The sequence below is a fragment of the Acipenser ruthenus genome, chromosome 8 (genome assembly GCF_902713425.1).
Source record: "Acipenser ruthenus chromosome 8, fAciRut3.2 maternal haplotype, whole genome shotgun sequence".
Classification (NCBI taxonomy): domain Eukaryota; kingdom Metazoa; phylum Chordata; class Actinopteri; order Acipenseriformes; family Acipenseridae; genus Acipenser; species Acipenser ruthenus.
The window spans coordinates 37,412,636-37,432,501 of NC_081196.1; the positions used below are offsets into that span (position 1 = coordinate 37,412,636).

Genomic DNA, 19,866 nt, shown 5'->3' on the forward strand with positions numbered 1-19,866 from the left:
GTTAAATGATGCATGCTTCAGGTTCTTGGCCTCTGACATCATTGAACCAACCCGGTTGGGTTAGGGACTGTCCCTGTGTGAGAGGGGATTTCAGCAGGGTTGGCGATAGTGGTGGTGGGGGCTGTGTTGAACTGATGTGAATGGACAACATGACCTGAGGCACTCGGGGAAAGCATTAAAAAGAGTGGCATTTCCTCCTGAGCTGGTATGTGCATCGTGAAAAGCCTTGAGGCAACAGATAAGCAGGGAAAGGGAAATGACAAGCAGATGAATGAATGATGAGATCATTAAGATAAAGTGCATTTTCAATTGAAGCCTTTTTCCTTTTTTTCCTTTAACAGCATTTTCTCTGTGGATTTCTTTCCCATTCTGCCGTTCTGCAGATAGCAACAGCAGAGATCCAAGAGGCGAGGTACACTACAGTAGTTGCTGTCCGAGACTAGCAGACCCAAGTGCTGGTGGAGTATTTGAAGAACATGGCATGCCAGCAGAGACAGCGGGAAATACAGAAAGGTTAGAAACGAATAGCGGTGTGGTTTTTAAGCATTTGAACCATACTGTAATGCTTTCACTTTTTTATGTGTTATGTTGTTTCCTATGAACAAATCACTGGGGAAAATATAGTTCTAATTTAGGAAATGTTTTGAGATTTGGACAATTTAGGGAAAGGGAGTGCAATTGTGGTAATTATATTATATGTAAGAGTAAATATAAATGTCATTGTTTAAACCAAAGGCTGTCAAACCAACTTCAAATTGATAAGCGCTGCTGGTATTCTTGCGGTGGAATTTATTGCAAACGGGTCCGAATGGGCTTTTACATACATTAACTACTGCACTGAGTATGGTAGTCTAATGGTGTGGTATGAAGTGTGTGGTCTCTCTGGCCTCTGACGAATGCAGTTTATGGTACTTTACTCTTCTCTTTGGCTGAGGAAAGAAGAAGGGGATGGGAGAAAGCAAAACAAAAAAAAGAAAACAAAGTAGATTATCAGGAGTCAGTTATTGAGGATGCTGCTGTGCTGCTGGTTAACTGCAGAAATCTCTTCTTGAGGTGAAAAAAATTCATGTGTGTGTTGGAATGTAATTATCCCAGGGAGAGCTCACTTGTTTGGCAGAAAAGGGATGGAACAATGAGCGAGGGGAAAAAGAGTGTGTGTTTGTGCATGAGTGCGTGTGTGTGTTTTTTTTTTTTTTGTGTGCAGGGGGGGAGGGGGGAGGGGGGGAGGGGGGGGGGGGGCTACTTTTTTTGTTGTCTGTAAATGACAGCTGGTGCGATCCTGGCACACATGACATACTGCTATGGAAACAAGCTGTGGAGCTGAAGCCAGCCAGTAAGGGTGGTCAGCTGATGGTTGAGGCATTAGTCAGGTGATCAGCTGCTGTTGACTAATCTGCACACAGTATTGTACTGTGCTATGGGCACTTCAGAACCTGCAGGTAGGAGTGGAAAGCGTCTGCTCAGAATGATTCATTTACATTAACTGTAAGGGTGCTTATTTCTTCACTTCAGTTTAACATCATGTCTACAGAGAGCGAGTAATGAGCGCCAGCACTGCTGCCATGTTCATCTTATTTTCAGTGTGTGGGTTGTACCTTTCCTCGTCTAAATGTGTATGTATAATGAAAATACACTGTGGTCATATGCATTCTGATCGTATGCATTTAAGATTAATAGACACCTTGTCTTGTCTCTGTAAAACAGATTTTAGTTACATAGTGTGATGATTACCCATTTTCATAGAAAGATGTGGGTTTCATCAAGAAGGGAACTCATGCTCTTAGTAGCTGCTGCTATGCTAAATTTGTTCATCTGCTAGTACTAAGATCAACTGGGAATTCCCCTTCTATATTACAAGCATTTCAAAGCAAGCACAGGCACGTATTAATATTTTTTTACAGCATTACGTAGAATTGAATCTCTAGTGAAGCCAAACAGAAGGGCACACGCTACCTTTCGAAATGGACTGAACCTAGACTGATGTCCTGTAGGTAGGAAAATACAGCAGTACAGTAACTGGCAGAGTATCAAAACTACTGGGGCTGTGCATTCAGTTATATATTCTTTATATATGTCTTTCAGCTTCTTTTGAGGTTGTCTGGAGAATAATAACTCCTGGTCACAGAACAGACTGGATCTCTGAATTCAAATCATGTGATAATGTGTGATTTGAACTCTGCTGGCCCCATGTACTCTCTAAATACATGTACAGAGAGACAGAGAGGATGGGGTCATCAAAGTTGAAAGGGAACCTTGTCACATCATTTGAATGGAATGTGGAAGACTTTACAGTGCCTGGCAGTTAAGATTCCCCAGGCATGCTTAAAGTCAACTATAGACAAAAAGATGATGATAACTCAATGAGGAAAAGAAAAAAACCCACTAATTTCATAAACTGACAGAGAGGTTCAAATCATACTGAACTGAGTCAAAATTGTTCTAAAGTACAGTACTTTATATGCACATAACCTTTGTTATATTTTCATTAACTGCATTCAATTCATATCATTCTGAAGTACATTTCTAACAAAAATGCTCACATCTGCTCTTGATAATATAAGACTTATTTAACTCACAAAACTTTTTGTCAAATGAGCTGTGCAATTAATAGGAACAAGGCTCACCTCTCTCAGTAGGGGGCGCTTTTAAGCTTCTTACTGGTTGAAGTGAATATGTAAGACTCAACTGTCTAGAACTAAGGAAGTCTATGTGCAGTCTACAGTACCAGCACTATATATGGTTTTAAGAAACAGTCCAATAATATGTACTGTATATCTCAATATTAAAATGGTGTACTCAATCGGAAGTTGTATGAGCTGTTGCTTTACATCATTTAGTTTCATAATATTAAGTGAAGTAAAGTTATGACTAAGCTGTGCTATGTCATTGTGGTGGCTGTTAGAAATAATGCAAATTAGCGTAAAGGTACATGCTGTTTGCCAGATGCATGAGATACAGAGACATTAATGCATATAAATAGTAGCACTTCATTAAACCAATTGGAATTGTAAATAGAGTGCACTACCCCTTTAGAATGCTGGAGTCGGGAGCCATAGTTACATGACCCGTCAATTTGTGTTCCACCTTATACCGAGAAAGAATGTGCTAATGTGATGGCATTATGAGGCAAACTGGAGCCACAATCACTGTATAGTAAGGTTCAAAGTGTATGTTCACTATGAGCAAAAAAAGATACTTTACAATAAATATAGATTATTCCCCAATGGGGAAGTGTATCCCTGGCAACAGGGATTTACTGGAGGTGCGTGAATGCATGTTAGTTGTACTTTACAACTAGCTAGAGAACCACGCATCCAACTGTACTAAAGCTTCTCTACCACAATGTATTTATAGTGTCAGATATATGGAGGAAACTGGCCATCTGTCCATCTGTTTTTACTGGAAATATGCCAAACATTTATTTTATGTACACTAAATACTGTGGATGTAGGTCATGATGATCTACTTTTTTTTCATGATATTGATCTCTATAAACTGAAATACAGTTACAGTACTAATTTGAAGAGCTTCCTATGATCACCACACATTATAAGATATGTTGCCCCCTAGAGGAAAATGAATAAAACAGCTTCAAGTTAACCTCTAGCAAACTAATACTGTTTGTCACTTTAATTAATCTCTTTTGTAAGGCTTTAATTACTGATTTCCATTACACGAGAGTAGATGTTAAAACTTCATGCTGATTTGAACTCGGCTCTCGCCAAGATAAGCACCAACTGCGATGCTGGCTCCGGGGATCAACCAAAGTGCGGCCTCCCCAGCGCATCAGCATGACAACCGTCTGGATTGAGCTAAGTAGGGTACATCTCTGGGGTTTTCAAGAGGGCACCTTCCATCCTCAGTGTTTCGTCGACTAGCCCACGACACCTCAAGAGGGCTCGACGGTGATTCTGGCATCCCAGCATCACCCCCCTCCGTCCCCCACTCAACTCAGCCCATCTTACTTACCTGTACATCAGCGTTTCTTTCTATTGTGCTTGAGATCCCCAACCAGAATCTTTCCGTCTCAACCACAGCCAGTTGCTGCTCCTCTCTGCTGCTTGAGTAAGTTCTTCACTGTGCAACGCAAATCTTGGCCACTGAATCCTACGTCTCCGAGAAACCCGGTTGTAGAGTGTGTCACAAATCCTCGACAACCCACCTCCACTGTGTAAAGCCAGACTCTCCATCCTCGCTGTTCCGCTTCAGCGGCTAGTTGAGCATACCGCAGTCTCTTCCTCTCATACGCCTCATCTACAGCATCCTCCCATGGCACTGTTAACTCTACCAGGTGAACAAGGCGTGCTGATCCAGACCACAAGACAATATCTGGTCGAAGGTTAGTGGTGGCAATCTCAGGTGGAAAAATAAGCCGTTGACCAACATCTGCCAGCAAGTATAATTAGATATTTATTTTTGTTAATTATAGCTGCAATAACTCAGTGAAGACCATCTGGCATGAACTTTGGTTTGTCTCTACTACTAGTACCTAATTTGCTGAAATACATTTCTATTCATATTCAGTTCCTATTAAATATGAAAGGGGGTTTAATACAAGTTGTATTAACCTCATTATGTTAACATCTGATTAGTAAGTGAAAAGATATTGACATTTTAAGATACATGCACTGATGAAGAGACACACTGGTCTTTGTTCGGATTGAAACAGGTGTGGGTTGCTTCGTGTTAAAAGTTTTTGATTTTGCCCACTGTAGCTTGTCACAATATGTTTCACACATCTGTGGGCCTAAGACTGGAGTTGTGCTTTCAGGTGCCATTGCCTCCAGGAACAACCAGGAAACTGTTTTGACAGAGCCACTGGGATGAGCTGAGCAGGTTCCCTTTATCATGTCCCTTGTGGTTACAGAGATCCTTCTCTCGAATTCTTATGTTCTTATGAATGATAGTGGCTGAATAGTTGCACACAGCTTTAAAAGGAACTTTGTCAAATTAAACGACAAAAGTCTTTCTCAACGTTTTATGGGTTGAAATTAGTTTTAGTTCACATTTTTGTAAAGTGGTCGCCACCCTCGGTTCCTTTCAGAGGAGTTTGCTAATTTTGCATGTATCAGACATTTACTTTGTATACATATGAATGGGTCAACTGTCACCAGGTACAGCTGATCATGAAGGAATGGAAAGGAAAGGAAAGAAAAGAAAGAAATGTGGAAATTGTCACAAAAGCTAACCGTTTGTACTGTATGTTACTTTTTGACTGTATGTTATTCCCCAGAATGATATCCCAGCCATGTACCTTTTAAAAGCTTTAGACACTTTCTGAAGTGATAGCATCTCTAATGACTGAGCAACAAAGGTTTCAGATAAGGTCATTTCTTCAAGTGCTTCAGGCGAATGTAACAAAAAAACATAAACCTTTAAGCTACAGTGAGGAAAACATGAATGGTGTGTTTACACTTACAGCTCAGACTTGAACTGGATTAAGGTTCGATCAGATTAAAAGATTCTTATCATTAGAGCCACCCCTTTACACTTAAGCACAGACCTAGACTGGCCCTGTCACCCTATGCACGTGCATATAGCCCCTGAACTATAGTGGGTGCCAGATGATGTCATATCGACCACCCCTTGCGTGAAGACATTTCCCCTTCCCAAAACCCAGAGGCAGATGTGTTTAAATCAGCAACAAGCTTGTCATTTGTGTCACTTGTGTGTTTTTACTTCAGGGCGGTTGTTTCGTGCTAATTAAGATAACATTTTGCAATCAGAAATGGAGTGGAGCATTGAAAACTCTCATATCGGACATATGCAGGTCTGAGCATGTTACTTTTAAACGAAGGACTGTATTCGCCCTGTGAAGAAAAGCTTTTATTTTCTTAGCGACTTTACTGTAATGATTTGTTTCATTCTTGACAGCAGTACCCACAAAACCGATGTGTCAAAATATGATCATAGGCTACTTTTGTAGATATGTGTGAAATAATATTTCACATTTATCCCGCATGAATTATTAAATGGTTTTTTTTTTTCACATTATAGTACAAATATCAAAGTCTGTTTGTATTTTGGAATCCTCTGCCTCATATTTTTTTGGTTGTTGTCCGAGGTTTTAGTGAGGAACAACCTACAGTGATTTTCTTTATCTGTTAAGACAGCAGCGACTACCAGATTTATTAAATGCTTACAAACCATTACCTGAAGTAACATTTGGATCAAAGGCCAGTTTTGAGAGATGAAGTAATTAATTAAAATGGTATAAATCTTAGCAAGATACTATTGGAAGAATAATTGAACTGCTCCTCCAGACAATAACTTTTTCTTTTGTTTGTTTTAGTTTTTTTAGCAGTACATTGTTCTATTACTCTCAGAAGTCTTTGGTGATGTTTTGAAATACATATATATTTTAAAGTAAGTAATCACAGATAGTATGTTGTTGGCTGCAGTCCTGGGTATACAGCACACAGTTTGCAATAAGCAAGCCGTGGAGAACAGAATGATGCAATGCAAATATTCTCATAGGGGGCGCTGGAGAAGTCCTTATGTGCAAATCACATGGTCAGACAGTATAAGCAGATGTACTGTAAAGCTGTGTGTTTGAGATTTCAGCTCATTCATTAAGCATCTCATCACCTGGTGATGTCAACACTCATACAGTAGTTAATAAACCATGTTGTGCTTCTACAGTACCTCCTGTGGTTAAATTTTTAATTTTTTTTGCATTGTTGTGAGCACTCCACTGTACGTTTTAGATGTCCCCAAGTGACCTAATGCCAGTCCTGTACTATTGAAATTTTTGGATGGATCTTCTAAATCCCAGCACTTAAATAATGCAATAGTTAAGAATCAATGTTACCTTTTCTGAAGAGCAGTATATGACACACATATTTGGGAGATCTTTATCATGCCTCATAATCATCTGTTGCCTATAATGTGAGATAAAAATGACCAAATTGTGTTTTTTGGATGCATGATTTTTTTTTTTTTTTAATTTTTTTTAGAAAATGTGGGAAAAGTCAATGTTGTAAAACGAAATACATTATAGGATGAAATACAAGACATATTCAAGTTTTTTGAAATGTAAAGCATCATTTTAAAAAGGGGCAAAATAAGAAGTAGGTCGCTAAGGGTTATTTAATCTACTAGCTAAATACTATCGAATAGCTAAATACTAGCTATTCGATTGACGATTTGATCTGGTATTGGAAGCACCAAAAACATGCTTGAATAAGTTCCCTGCCAGAACCTCTGCTTTGCTTAATTTCTTTGCCCCATGCTGTAAATCTTTTGTTTGTATCTTTCTTGTTCTTGTCGATCTGTGAAAAAATATAACACAGCAAGAATTGCATACAATAAAAGCATATCTAGACCTACACTATACACTACTTTTGAAATAGAATGCCAACTGAAAGAAGTAGCAGCTGTTTGCTTTTCTAAAAAAAAAAAAAAAAAAAAAAAAGTTGTTTTCTGCTACTGCTATTAGAAATGTAGCTATGTGTCTTTGACAACTTAGTTAAGAAGAAATCAACAATTAGGGAAATAAGCAGGTTTTTTGAAGTGTTTGGTAATAGTTTTATTATTGTTCCTTTTTTATTAAAATTATAATAAATGAACAGCATTCTGTTGTAAAATAACAACCCTGGCAAAACAAAAACAGCTAGTGACTCATAAAGAAAAGAGAAATTGTAATTGTAACACACACACACACGCCCCCGTTCCCTGGCCCCACCCCCTCCTCAAATGCAAGACTGGGCAGTGTAAGACACATGACATCATTAAAGAACACTCATTCTGTGTAGGCTCCACACGTGGGAAGGCAGCGTGTGGGAGCAATAGAGACCAACAATTAGGATCCCCTCCCACGGGTCTGAGGTTTCTGTGTGCAAATCGCATCGGCATCAATCTAAAGTTGAAATGTCTTGTCATGCGAGTGTTATACATTGACACTCCTACCTGGTCTGGGCTGAGTAGTGACAGGGGGGGGGTCTATCATGGTATGGGGGATTGTGAATCATACTTCGCGAGTGTTCTTTAAAGTGGACCCGGGTGTAGTGTTTCATCTTACGGAGAACCACAGCAGTTGTTGTGTGAGTGTGTGTGGAGCCTTGAGCCACAGGCATTCCTTTCTCATGCAATACCAAGAGTGTCACGCTGCACGAAGCAGAGGAGAGTATCAGGAAGGTAAATTACTACTATAAAAACGAATATTTTAAATGTATTCTGTGCTGTAAAATTGGCACCACTGTACATTTTCTGTTCTGTGCTGTAGACCACTGTATAGTGTTTGCTGGAGCTGTTCCCCAGTTTGTGGAAATTATTTATGATTAATGCACAGAAGAACCTACATCAATCAAGATGCCATACCTACTTGAGGTAAAGTAAGAGGATTTGTTTTATAGCAGAGTCAGTGTACTCTGATTCTGTGTTGCTGTATTTAAAAAATGTGGTTGTGCAGAGTGATGTTACAGTGAAGGATTTCTGTACTTTATCATGGTACAGATAATTCCCGGTTCTCGCAGTGACAATGATGTCTCTCAGATGTGCTTTGTGAAAAAAAAGCAATAATAGGTCTTTAGGCTCCCCCCATGGTGCTTTTTTTTTTTTTTTTTTTTTGGTTTTTGCTGTTTTATATAGGATTGTATTGGGATTTTAAAACATTTACTGCTCATTTTGGGATTGCTTGCTTGTTTCTTGATATTGTTAGTTATATATTAGCTGATTTTTTTATACTTTAAAATAACTAGTAACAATATTATTTAGGGTGAGTCCATCGTTATACTTATTATTGTCTCAGTAACCATTCCCGTCTGCTTGATCTAATTATGCAGTACTGTATGTTAGGGGTTCTACAGATTTGGCTTTCTTTTGCAGCAATTACAGAATTTGTACACCTGGTGGCACTGTTTACAAAAGTCACAGTCAGCAATGACACTGTATAATATGTAAAAATCCATTAGAAAACACTGTCGCATTGTGTTTATTACTACAAGCAGTATTTATACAGATGCATACATGAAAAATACAATGAAAACCAACTGCCAAACTCCAGTTAAAGATGTTTTAAACACGTGTATCTATTAGGGGTAAAAATAGTCCAATAGTTGAAGTATAAATAGTCCAACAGGTCGTCCAGTCACCACATAAAACAAAGTATGAATAACCATAACTGCGCTTACGTTTGCCTGAAACCACTCGCTTCACAATTACCTCACAATATGTGACAAGCGATTTGTCATCTACCAGTTTCTGAGGTAGATTGTCACTTTTCTATTTGACTAGTCGACTTGTCGACTAATTGGTGCTACCCCTAGTATCTAAAATAAATCTTTTTATGTTTTATTTTGATACCAAGTAAAAATGAAATGAGATCAAATAAAAATAAAACAAAAAAAGGGATTGATATAAAATTAAATTAGAATCTGGGAAATGTAAAACCTGGACAAATACAAAATAATAGACATTTTGTTGGTAGGATTGCATAACACCAATTTAATCCCAAACTAAACGGACCAATGCAGCAGCCCAGCCCTTGCCAATCAAACACATCAAGCAACAGCATCAAAGGGGCAGATTTTTGAGCAGAACGTCAAGCCACACATCAACATGGGTGCTGCAAAAATAGTACAGTAAAAACTGCAGTCATGCTAAAAGATTAGGTACACAAATGTTACTTTCAAACATTTGTTTAAACATGTGTTTACTTTATCTTAAATCTTTTAGATTTTACCACAAAGTTTATGATGTAGTCTTATGAGAAAAAAAGGTGTGGAGTTATTGGTCCAACGGTTATCTATATGATGTATTGTATCTCACTTTTGACATTTTAAGTTTCCTTTTGGGTTTAGAGAACACTCTTTGAGTTAAATCTTCTTATGCCTTTCCATCCCATGATGTTTGCATATCAACAAGCGCCCACACAGAAGGTGTTCTGGAGTAGGTTTAGCACTCACCCATGTCGACCACAAACACGTCGGACCTGTTCACGTGTAGAAATGTGTGTTCCTGATCAGTATGTTCTGGAATATATTAACACATATACACATTATTAGCGAGGCTCTTTGTAATCATCCTTTACTAGTTGGTTACTGCACCTTTAAGTAACTTTGTTAGTTCTTTAGTGCCACCTACTGGGTGGTACTCATATTGAATAATTCTGAGTTGCGAACATAAGAACATTTACGAATGAGAGGAGGCAATTCAGACCATCAATGGACGTCCTGGGACCTGATTAATCACAATTTTCTTTTTTAAAGGATCCCAGTGATTCAGCAACATGGCGGAAACATGCTTTTGGAATATTATTATTTATTTCTTAGCAGAAATAGTGTGGATTAACCAGAGCGCTAAATAGCATAAGTACCTGACTAGATTATTATTATTTTTATTATTTGTTTATTTAGCAGACGCCTTTATCCAAGGCGACTTACAGAGACTAGGGTGTGTGAACTATGCATCAGCTGCAGAGTCACTTACAACTACGTCTCACCCGAAAGACGGAGCACAAGGAGGTTAAATATTTAAGAAAGTTAGGAAAAGTAAACTTATCTGGGAGCCATGCAAGATTTGTATTAAGATTTTGTATTAATAAAATAACATATTGCGTGGCTCTCAAATTAATATTCTTAAATACGCTTAACATGTGTACCTTGAATTTCTGATGGCATCGGCTGTGCTGTAACACTGTTGTGTTTGATCAGCTAAATTGTCTCAGGAATCTTTTGTTCAGTAGGCTCTGTTGGGGGAGTAGGGTTAGTCAGTCACCAGGCAGTGTTTATGAGAAATCCATTATATTAGCATTGCTGTATCCTGTGTTGTCCATGTCATAGAAATGTATGTTTTTCAACATAATCCTGACTGTCTTAATATTTGTATTCACACATCATGATCTGGATACACCATAACATTCATAAGACAAATCCTAGTTCTCTTAGCGAATGCACCTACGTTACATGTTGAGAAATATTGCTCTGATATCTGATTTATGACCCATGATGTGTGAACACAAATATCAGAACAATCATAACAACACCGGATACAACAAAAGATAAAGGAATGCGTTTCTTGTAAACACTGCTGTGTGTTCTGTGACCATTAGACGCTGACACACCATTCCAGCAGTCAGGGTTGTGGGTGTCAAGTTTAAACATGAACACGCTTTAGTTTACTAACCGTTTACACCAAAAGCTTTATTCAGTGTATTAGAGCACAACTTTTCTTACTTAAACAAATTGTTTGATCACATTCTATATTGTTTACTAAATGGGGAGAACTGTTTTAACAATGTAAAGTTTAATTACCAATTTTCAAGCCGCAATATAAGACATCCCCCATGTCAATAGTGTAGCCTTAAAGTATATTGTCACAAAGCGGGCTTAAATTGGTAATAGATAAAGGACAAGCATTTAGTAAACCTTAACCACTTTTTAAATGTAGGGTGGCAATACTTTTGTCTGTGACTGTAGTACAATCTAAAATGTTAATTTGCATGATCAGTTCCAGCTATCAAGCTGTGTGGCCAGCCAGCAGTCGAACACCAGGACAGTGATCTAACAAGTTAATAGGTCCCTGGTGATGTCATTACGTTTTTTGCAAACCAAAAAAAAAAATCTTATCATCTGTTTAAAGGCCTTTTATTTGGCGATGGTTTAGATAATTAGGTGGTACCCTAGGAGGGCTGAAACAGTCCCCTTGTTTAGTTGGGGGTGGGAGAGGGAGACGACAGGGGCCAGGGTGTGAGCAGGAAACCATGTTGGTGTCGGAGGAGAATGGAATGTTTAAAAAGAACAGGCTTGGAACTTCCTGGATAAGGGCGTCTGCTGCTGCTGCAGCAATTCTGGTGGAGTGGTGGGAAGCTCTGACTCCATCAGCCGGCCCACTCACAGGATATACAAAGGGAAGTATGACCAAGTAGGCAAAGGTCCGAGAATTGCTGCGTGGTAGGCTGGTCAGGGGCTTCTCAGGGGCTGGCGGGGTCGTGCATCCTGAGTTTCCATGGCGAGTGGGCTGCTGCTGCTTCTGCCACTGCCGAAGGGAGGGCGGCTCACAGGATGTAGGGTGTGCTGGCGTGTGTGGGCTGGGAGAAAAAGAAAGCTGAACGGCTGTGGGTGGAGATTTTCAGCTGCTTTTCCTCTGACACCTTTTTAAGATACAGCCCTTGGGCAGACAGACAGACTAGCTAGCTGTGTGAGTGTGTGTGTGTGTGAAGGAGCAGCCCTTCAGTAGACTCGCAGTATAGAACAGTACAATACAGCTGCTCTGCTTTCTGAGCAGTTTGTATGAATCCATGTATGGTTTTTTTTTGGAATGGGTGGGGGGGGGGGGTGGGGTGGAGGTCGATTTAAAAAAAAAAAAAGTGCAAATGTATTCACACCTAAAAAATTTACATTGTGATGTCAAGTCAAGCTGAGAAAATAAAACTTCCTTGTATCCCATCTAGTGAGCCCTATTCATAAAACTTTTTAAAAAGTAGTTTTTAAAGCCTATTTTGATTAATTAAATTAAATTGTTTTAGACAGGGTTTATTAGTTTATTCTCGACTTCCAAAGCACACCCTAAAAAACAGTCCTAAAAATCCTGTTTTATAGGCTCATGCTGCATTACATGGTTTTCTTTTTCTCCAATGTACTGAATTCAAAACTCAAGATTCTGATTTAGAAAAAAACAAATCCTGGAGTGCTGTACCTTTAATGACTTAGGAAGTGAAGCTCCCCATTTGGGAATGCTGTTAAGAGGAATGTAAATCAACAGTGCTATCTTGACAAGATGTTAAGTCATGCATGGACGACATAACTATGACATCACAGATCTCTGCCTCACTCACTGTCCCATTGCTATTCTACAGTACAGTACCCCCCCCCCCCCCCACCCGTCAAATACAGACATCCAAGTGACAATTATTTCAACCTCGTATGCATACTAGACCTTGTCCCCACTGTTTCTTGAAACACAGTGACACCTGCTATTCCTGTAGCTAACATGTCTTTAAATATATGATAACGAGAGATATATATGGGCTGCAGTGCATTACAAGAAAATATTTCATTGGGGCTTGAGCTAACTTTTATTGCATGGTCCACAGTGTAAATATAGCTACTATCCATGTAATATAAAAGCGGTGGATAATGCACCACCATACATGAAAAAGAAAAATACTGCTGCAGATTTCAACATTAGCACAAAGACTTTCTCAACTGTTCTGAAAAAACAGGATACAGTGTCTGACCAGTTTAGCCAATGGGGGCGTTCACAGAGATCATTCTGCGCAGAGTCTGTGCAGAATCTGACCAATTTAGCCAATGATATTCTAAGAATGATCTCCGTGAACACACCCATTGTATTCACATTTTTCTTCCCTGGGAGGGCTCCAAAATAATTCGCACTAACAGAAGTAATTTACAATAAGCGACTGCTAAATTTGGCCGGGACCATGTAGAAAACTCGTAGTATCAGGAAATTCCTCGATACCAAGTGCGTTTTAACGAGAACAGCCTGTATAAAGAAAAAAAGGGGTGTTCTGGAACCAAATTTTGGTAAGTTTTGCCCCAGATCTTTGCTTGCAACTCAGAAGGTTAATTTAAAGAAATATGCAGGCATTATGTAAAGTATTGCCAGAGTGTCTTTATATAAGTAAGAGCCAGCGCTATCTAGTGATCTGCCACCTTGGATCAGGTACCCTATTGTGTTTGCTGGCAATACACTGCTGTTGAACTAGATGCTAGTCTATAGTGCATATGTCTATGGCTGTAAACTAAAACTGAAGACCAGCTCCTGAACTCTCGCCTAGACGCAGTCCTGTCAAAAAACATTAAAACACATATTTGAGTAATTGCAATAAGGTTTGCTCAGAATGATTGAGAACAGTAAACAATATATATATATATATATATATATATATATATATATATATATATATATATATATATGCCTACTTACTCCATAAGGGCAGTAAAAAAAGTTTCAAATTAATGAAAATGGAATTTTAAAGAAAATCCTTAACAAAACATTTCTTAAAACAGTCCCAAAGCTTTAGTGAGCATGACCATTTTTTTCAAAAAAATGTAGCGTACTGCAACCCAAGATCAGACCCAATTATACTGTATATGACAGCTCTTTTAATACAGAATGCAGACAAAATAAGGATTTTACAAGAAATATACACATGTAACGGGACTTGATGAAAAGAATAATTCGGTTTCTCCAACAAGAACCAGAAAAAGTAAAAATATGCAAATGTATTTATTTATTTTTAGAATGTACATAAAATTTTTAATTTTATTAAATTAAAAGCTGCCAGGCTGTATTATTCCCGACTGTATTTCATAAATTATATTTTAAGGGCAAAAATTATATTTTTAAGCAAGTGTAAAAGCTATGGCAGGTATTCAGAGAGGAATACAACAATTTTAATGGTATTAAATGATACGTGGGAAGGAGATTACATAAAGAAAACTATGTAAAACAGATACAGTAGACTCCCGTTAATCCGTGTTTCGATAATCAGTGCAGTTTAATGCAGTACATTGTCAAAATGTGTTAGTGCAGGGGCTCCCGAGTGGCGCGTCCAGTAAAAGCACTTGCTAGAGTGCAGGATGCGCTCTATAGCCTGGACGTCACCGGTTCGAGTCCAGGCTATTCCACAGCCGACCGTGGACGGGAGCTCCCAGGGGAAGGCGCTCAATTGGCCGAGCGTCGTCCGGGGGGAGGGAGGGTTAGGTCGGCCATGGTGTCCTCGGCTCACCGCGCACCAGCGACCCCTGTAGTCTGGCCGGGCGCCTGCGGGCTTGCCTGTAAGCTGCCCAGAGCTGCGTTATCCTCCGACGCTGTAGCTCTGAGGCGGCTGCACGGTGAGTTCGCAGAGTGTAAAGAAGCGGACGGCTGACGGCACACGCTTCGGAGGACAGTATGTGTTCATCTTCGCCCCTCCCGAGTCAGCACAGGGGTGGTAGCGGTGAGCTGAGCCTAAAAATAATTGGGCATTTCAAATTGGGGAGAAAATAATAAAAAAAAAAGACTAAATTTAAAAAGAAAGAAAAAATAAAAAATGTGTTAGTGCAGAAATCATCTGATCTATGCGGAAGCAGGTATTCCTGTGCTTTATTAGTGCGGAAATATGCAGAAGCGGACGGTCATCATTTAATTTAATTCAATTAAATTGAGTACAGTATAGTGCAAGCCAACGGGCAGTACTGTATTGTAGTTACTGAAACCAGTGACAAGCGAGCAGAAAGCAGATTTAAGACTCTCTTAACCTGGCTATCTGAATAAGAAGAGCATTTATGACAATTAAAGACTCCGTGACTTTATGTACAGTATGTATTTTGACCGTTGTTGGGACATTATATTGTATTTGTATTATTGCATTTTTTGAGTTTTTAATTAATAGTGCTGGGATTTCCCAAACAGTAAACTCAATTTAACTCAAATAATGGTGGCATTTAGATCAGCTTTCCTTTAGATTAGTTGAATTGACGCTGGCATGTGCAAAGTGTCTCCTGGATGAATGTAACTCGTCGTCTTGTCCTACATGAACACCGTTTTCGTTTTGACATCAATCACTGGGCATCTGGCAGCTCTCTGTTACACCTTTTGACTCTGAGGAATGTTAGGAATTTCCATTCCACTCATTGGGTGCAATAATCTTCAATACACACATATAAAGGGGTGAGGGTAGAAGGGTAGGCTAGAATGGAGAAAGCCACATCCTCCAAGTTGTTAACAAAATACTACATTTCTCCTAGCAGTCAAGGGAAAAATAATGTGTTGGGGCCCACGCAAGAATGAAGCTACTCACAAAAATAACTACTCAATATTGAGGAAGTCATTAAATCAAGTTTCTTTTTTTCCTACAATATTTGTAAATACACATGTATTAACATCTTAAATAATATGAGTACAGTATCTTTGTGTTTATAATTGACACTGTCATTTTCTATATATAAATCATATATCCTGTGTACAGATGTCACCCCCATGCATAGAGCACTACAGCACAATCAGCAGTTAAGAATTCAATTAACAAAAAAAAAATAACATTTTTTTAATTCTATAATATAAATTTTAAAAAGCCTTTCTCTTTGACGGTAAATATTCAAATGAGGAAAGTCTGCCTGGAACTGTCGCCAGCTCTCCCCCTCCTCCCACTGTATGTACAGTAGAAACACTATTGCCTTAACAGAATAATTGTATAATGACAGGATGTGCAGTCCTGATATATGGCCATATGTCTGACAGATTGATGCCTTTTTAGGGTTGAATTTAAATGGACAGAGTTTAGTTAGTGGTGTATTTCAAGTCCAACAACAGTACTCCGTTTATATGAAATGTTTAAAAAAAAAAAAGAAATGAGAGTGATTGTCCTGAAAAAGAAGTGTTTCACTGTCTAAAAATGTGTTTTAAACAATACATCATTTGTTTGCTACATGTCTTACATACTATATTGGTTTCTTTGCGTTTACTAGAAAACACCTAAACAGATACAAAAAAAACACACAAATTAAATTAAGAATTATATATATAGATGGGCTTCAGTGAGTTACAGGAAAATAATTCCATCTAGGGTTTCTGTGACGTCATAAATTACAAGACGAATACATAATACATGGATACCCTTGTGATGCTAATATTAAAGAAGATGAGGTTCAGCAGTACAGTTGGGTTTTTTTAAACATAGTATTTTCCTTGCTGTACAGACGTTCTATGTCGTTATCTGTTAGTGCTTCAGCTTTATTTGGATGATTGCCTTTACCTTGTTTTAATTTCCTGTTCCTCTCCAGTTTTTCTGAGATACGAATGTACCAGCTTTACATCTTTTTTTTTGCTTTGTTTTGTTTTTAACATTCTCATTTTGTTGATCATTAATGAACGTTTCTGTACTGTGGGTGTTGTCGAGTGACTGAAAGTGAGACATTTTGTGTTTGAATTGAAAGTGATGGTCTCGAGGAGTCGAATGGGTCAAAGTTCAAGTATATTTTCCTCTAGAGGAATTATCACTTTTTGACATCACTACTGCGGTATTATGCCTTTTTTTTTCTCGAATGGCTCAGGATGCAAATATAGCCTTCAGCCATATATATATATAATGTATTCATATATTAGCAGTGTGGAGTAGTGGTTAGGGCTCTGGACTCTTGACCGGAAGGTTGTGGGTTCAATCCCTAGTGGGGGACACTGCTGTTGTACCCTTGAGCAAGGTACTTTACCTAGATTGCTCCAGTAAAAACCCAACTGTATAAATGGGTAATTGTATGTAAAAATATCTTGTAACAATTGTAAGTCGCCCTGGATAAGGGCGTCTGCTAAGAAATAAATAATAATAATAACATATGTATGCTGAATTTGTATGAAGTAAATAAACACTGATTCCAAACACATTCCACCTTCTTATAATACACAATATTAGATTGCCTTTGGTTCATGTGGAACAGGCTCATTGGACCCTGTTTACAAGGTTTATACTTATTTTAAAGGGTCTGTTTTAATTCATTGTTTTTAAAGTCTGTTTTAATTCATTAAATAGCCTTTTTGTATTCATCATAACCTATGTAATACATCTCAACTAATCGAAAAAAAAAAAAAATGCATTCTTTAAATTGTAGGAATTCAAAGTTGGAATTTTATTTACTTGATAATTACCCTGAGTCACCGTCGTTTTATACCGTCTTTCCCCCTCCTTTCACCCACTGAAAAAACAAATCCATTCATTTAAAAACCTCCGAATCGGTCCCTGTGACACATTACAATATGATTCAGCTTTTAGTCTTTACTAAAATAACAATATAAAAGCAGCTGCCAAACTTGAACCCTCAAGTACTCTACTGTGGGGATCGGCAATGGATTTTCAATCTCCCAAGTATCTTAAGCAAAATACTGTATATTATTAAACCAGTTCCCACCTTACCTGTGCCGTAGCAGCAGTCAAAATTGGGCAAAGTCCGAGGTACTTGTACATTATAATTCTCTAGATGATGAAAAGGAAAGTTTAAAAAAATGTTCAGTTACATTCTAAAACTAATAAGGAACAACGTTAGACTACATTTGTTTTTGTTTTTTTCTGGTAAGTTTTGAGTGTTTTTGGTAAATGTACTGTATATAAATAAAAAAAAAATGTTTTAATAAAAATTAAGGGTAAAGATTCAAGTAAGAAGTTGAAGTTTAAACAGCAAAGAAAAAGATAAAATATATAGTAAGTCAGGAGCTGCAAGAAATCACTTTAAAGCATATTGCATTTTATAATTGTATCTATGATGCTGGTGTAATTACTGGCACTGTAAGACATGTAAATCCCATTGTTATAGTGCATGCCCATCAATGATTTATTTTGTAATCACTTTATGTATATTGTAATCCATCTGTCCCAATTAACTTTAGCATATGAAACCACAGATCACAATTCATCAAAGATATTTACCTATTTAAATGTGCCAATGTTATTTATATATATATATATATATATATATATATATATATATATATATATATTAGAAAACCTTCTGGGGATGTAAGCCATTCTCAATACTTTTTTAGCATAACTTTCTTTTTTTACAGAAGATAAAAAGTTTTGATTTGCTTTAATGTTTGTTTTTTTTTTTTTTTTTAAAGTTCCATTCCATTTCTAAATGTGTATTTCTGGGATTTTTGACTGTTTTCTGTGGCTTAAATATATTATATTTGGATATATGACCACACAGTATGTTTGACAGATTTGTGTTTTTTGGTTTTCTTTGTTGTTGCATCTGACTTATTTGTTTTTAGTTATTAATATACATTTGTGTAACACTATAGTAATATTTAATTAAATTTATAGTAATTACTCATTGCCGTTTTATGAGACAAGGAAGTCAAAAAAAAAAAAAATGAAATCAAACTTTTTGATTTCTTCATAAATGGTAGCTTAAAGATGAGTCAGTTGCCTTGTGTGACTAATGTCAAAAGTGTGTAGCTTTACAGGCAGTTTCAATCCCATTTCAGTCCTGGTGGGTGCGGAGAGTAGGGGAAGCTTAAGGTTTATTATTATTTCAAGCATATTGGGTTTTTCTAAGCCTAAACAGTGTGTTTAATGCCTTCTACTATTTAATTTGTAACTTGATAAATAAATCAAATAGGGTCTTTTTGCAATACTATGGTATAGTTTAAGACCCCGAAGAATCCGTAGTAAATATGAAGGTACTCTATGTGTACATATAGGAGATGATGTGATGGTAATTTTTTTTTAAGGTGACTTCGTTTGACAGACTTTCTTTTTCTTCCATGTGAAGAAAAGGTTCACTTTGACAGAACTAATGTTTAAGGTGTTAAAATGTTTGTTTACAAGGCTGTTATCGTACTGTTGGTGTAGTGGGAGGGAGACATACAAACAACTGATACAATAAATGAAAGATAAGAATGAAGTAACGTCATCTACGTTGTTTAAAAAAAAAGAAGTTAATTACTTCTAAGTTGTTTCTGTGAGTTGCATCATTCCAGCACGAACCTCCTTGAATATAATTTTCTTCACAAACATTTTAGAGGGGGCTGTTTAATATGAAAGCAAGTTAATTGATTTAAGAACAAATTATGTTGTATCTGGATTGGATTATTCTAAGTGTGTATATATATATATATATATATATATATATATATATATATATATATATATATATATATATATATATATAATTTAGGATTGTTTTTTTGTCATTTTTTATGTCTCAAACGTATTTTCTGCTCTTTAAATTGTTAGGATTTTTTGTTTGTTTTTTAAAAGCCATACAATCTCTTACTTTTTTTTTTAGTTTTACAATGAAAGTGTTAAATTGAAAGACACTAAAGAATTTGGAAGACAAAGGGCTAATGACTGGAAGTTGTAAACCCACTTAAGTATACATTCTCAGTGTGGGGGGGACCCGTTTCTAATGTGCCAGAAATTTCTCTTAT

The 19,866-nt window shown here is 37.4% G+C and overlaps 1 long non-coding RNA gene across 1 annotated transcript in view; it reads left to right on the forward strand.

Annotated features, from left to right (window-relative positions):
* Window positions 1–271: 271 nt before the first annotated feature.
* LOC131737767 (uncharacterized) overlaps window positions 272–19,866 on the forward strand; it is a 28,889-nt gene continuing 9,294 nt past the window's right edge. Inside the window, exon 1 of the long non-coding RNA XR_009329371.1 lies at window positions 272–513. This is a non-coding gene — a long non-coding RNA (uncharacterized LOC131737767). The remainder of the gene's footprint in view (window positions 514–19,866) is intronic.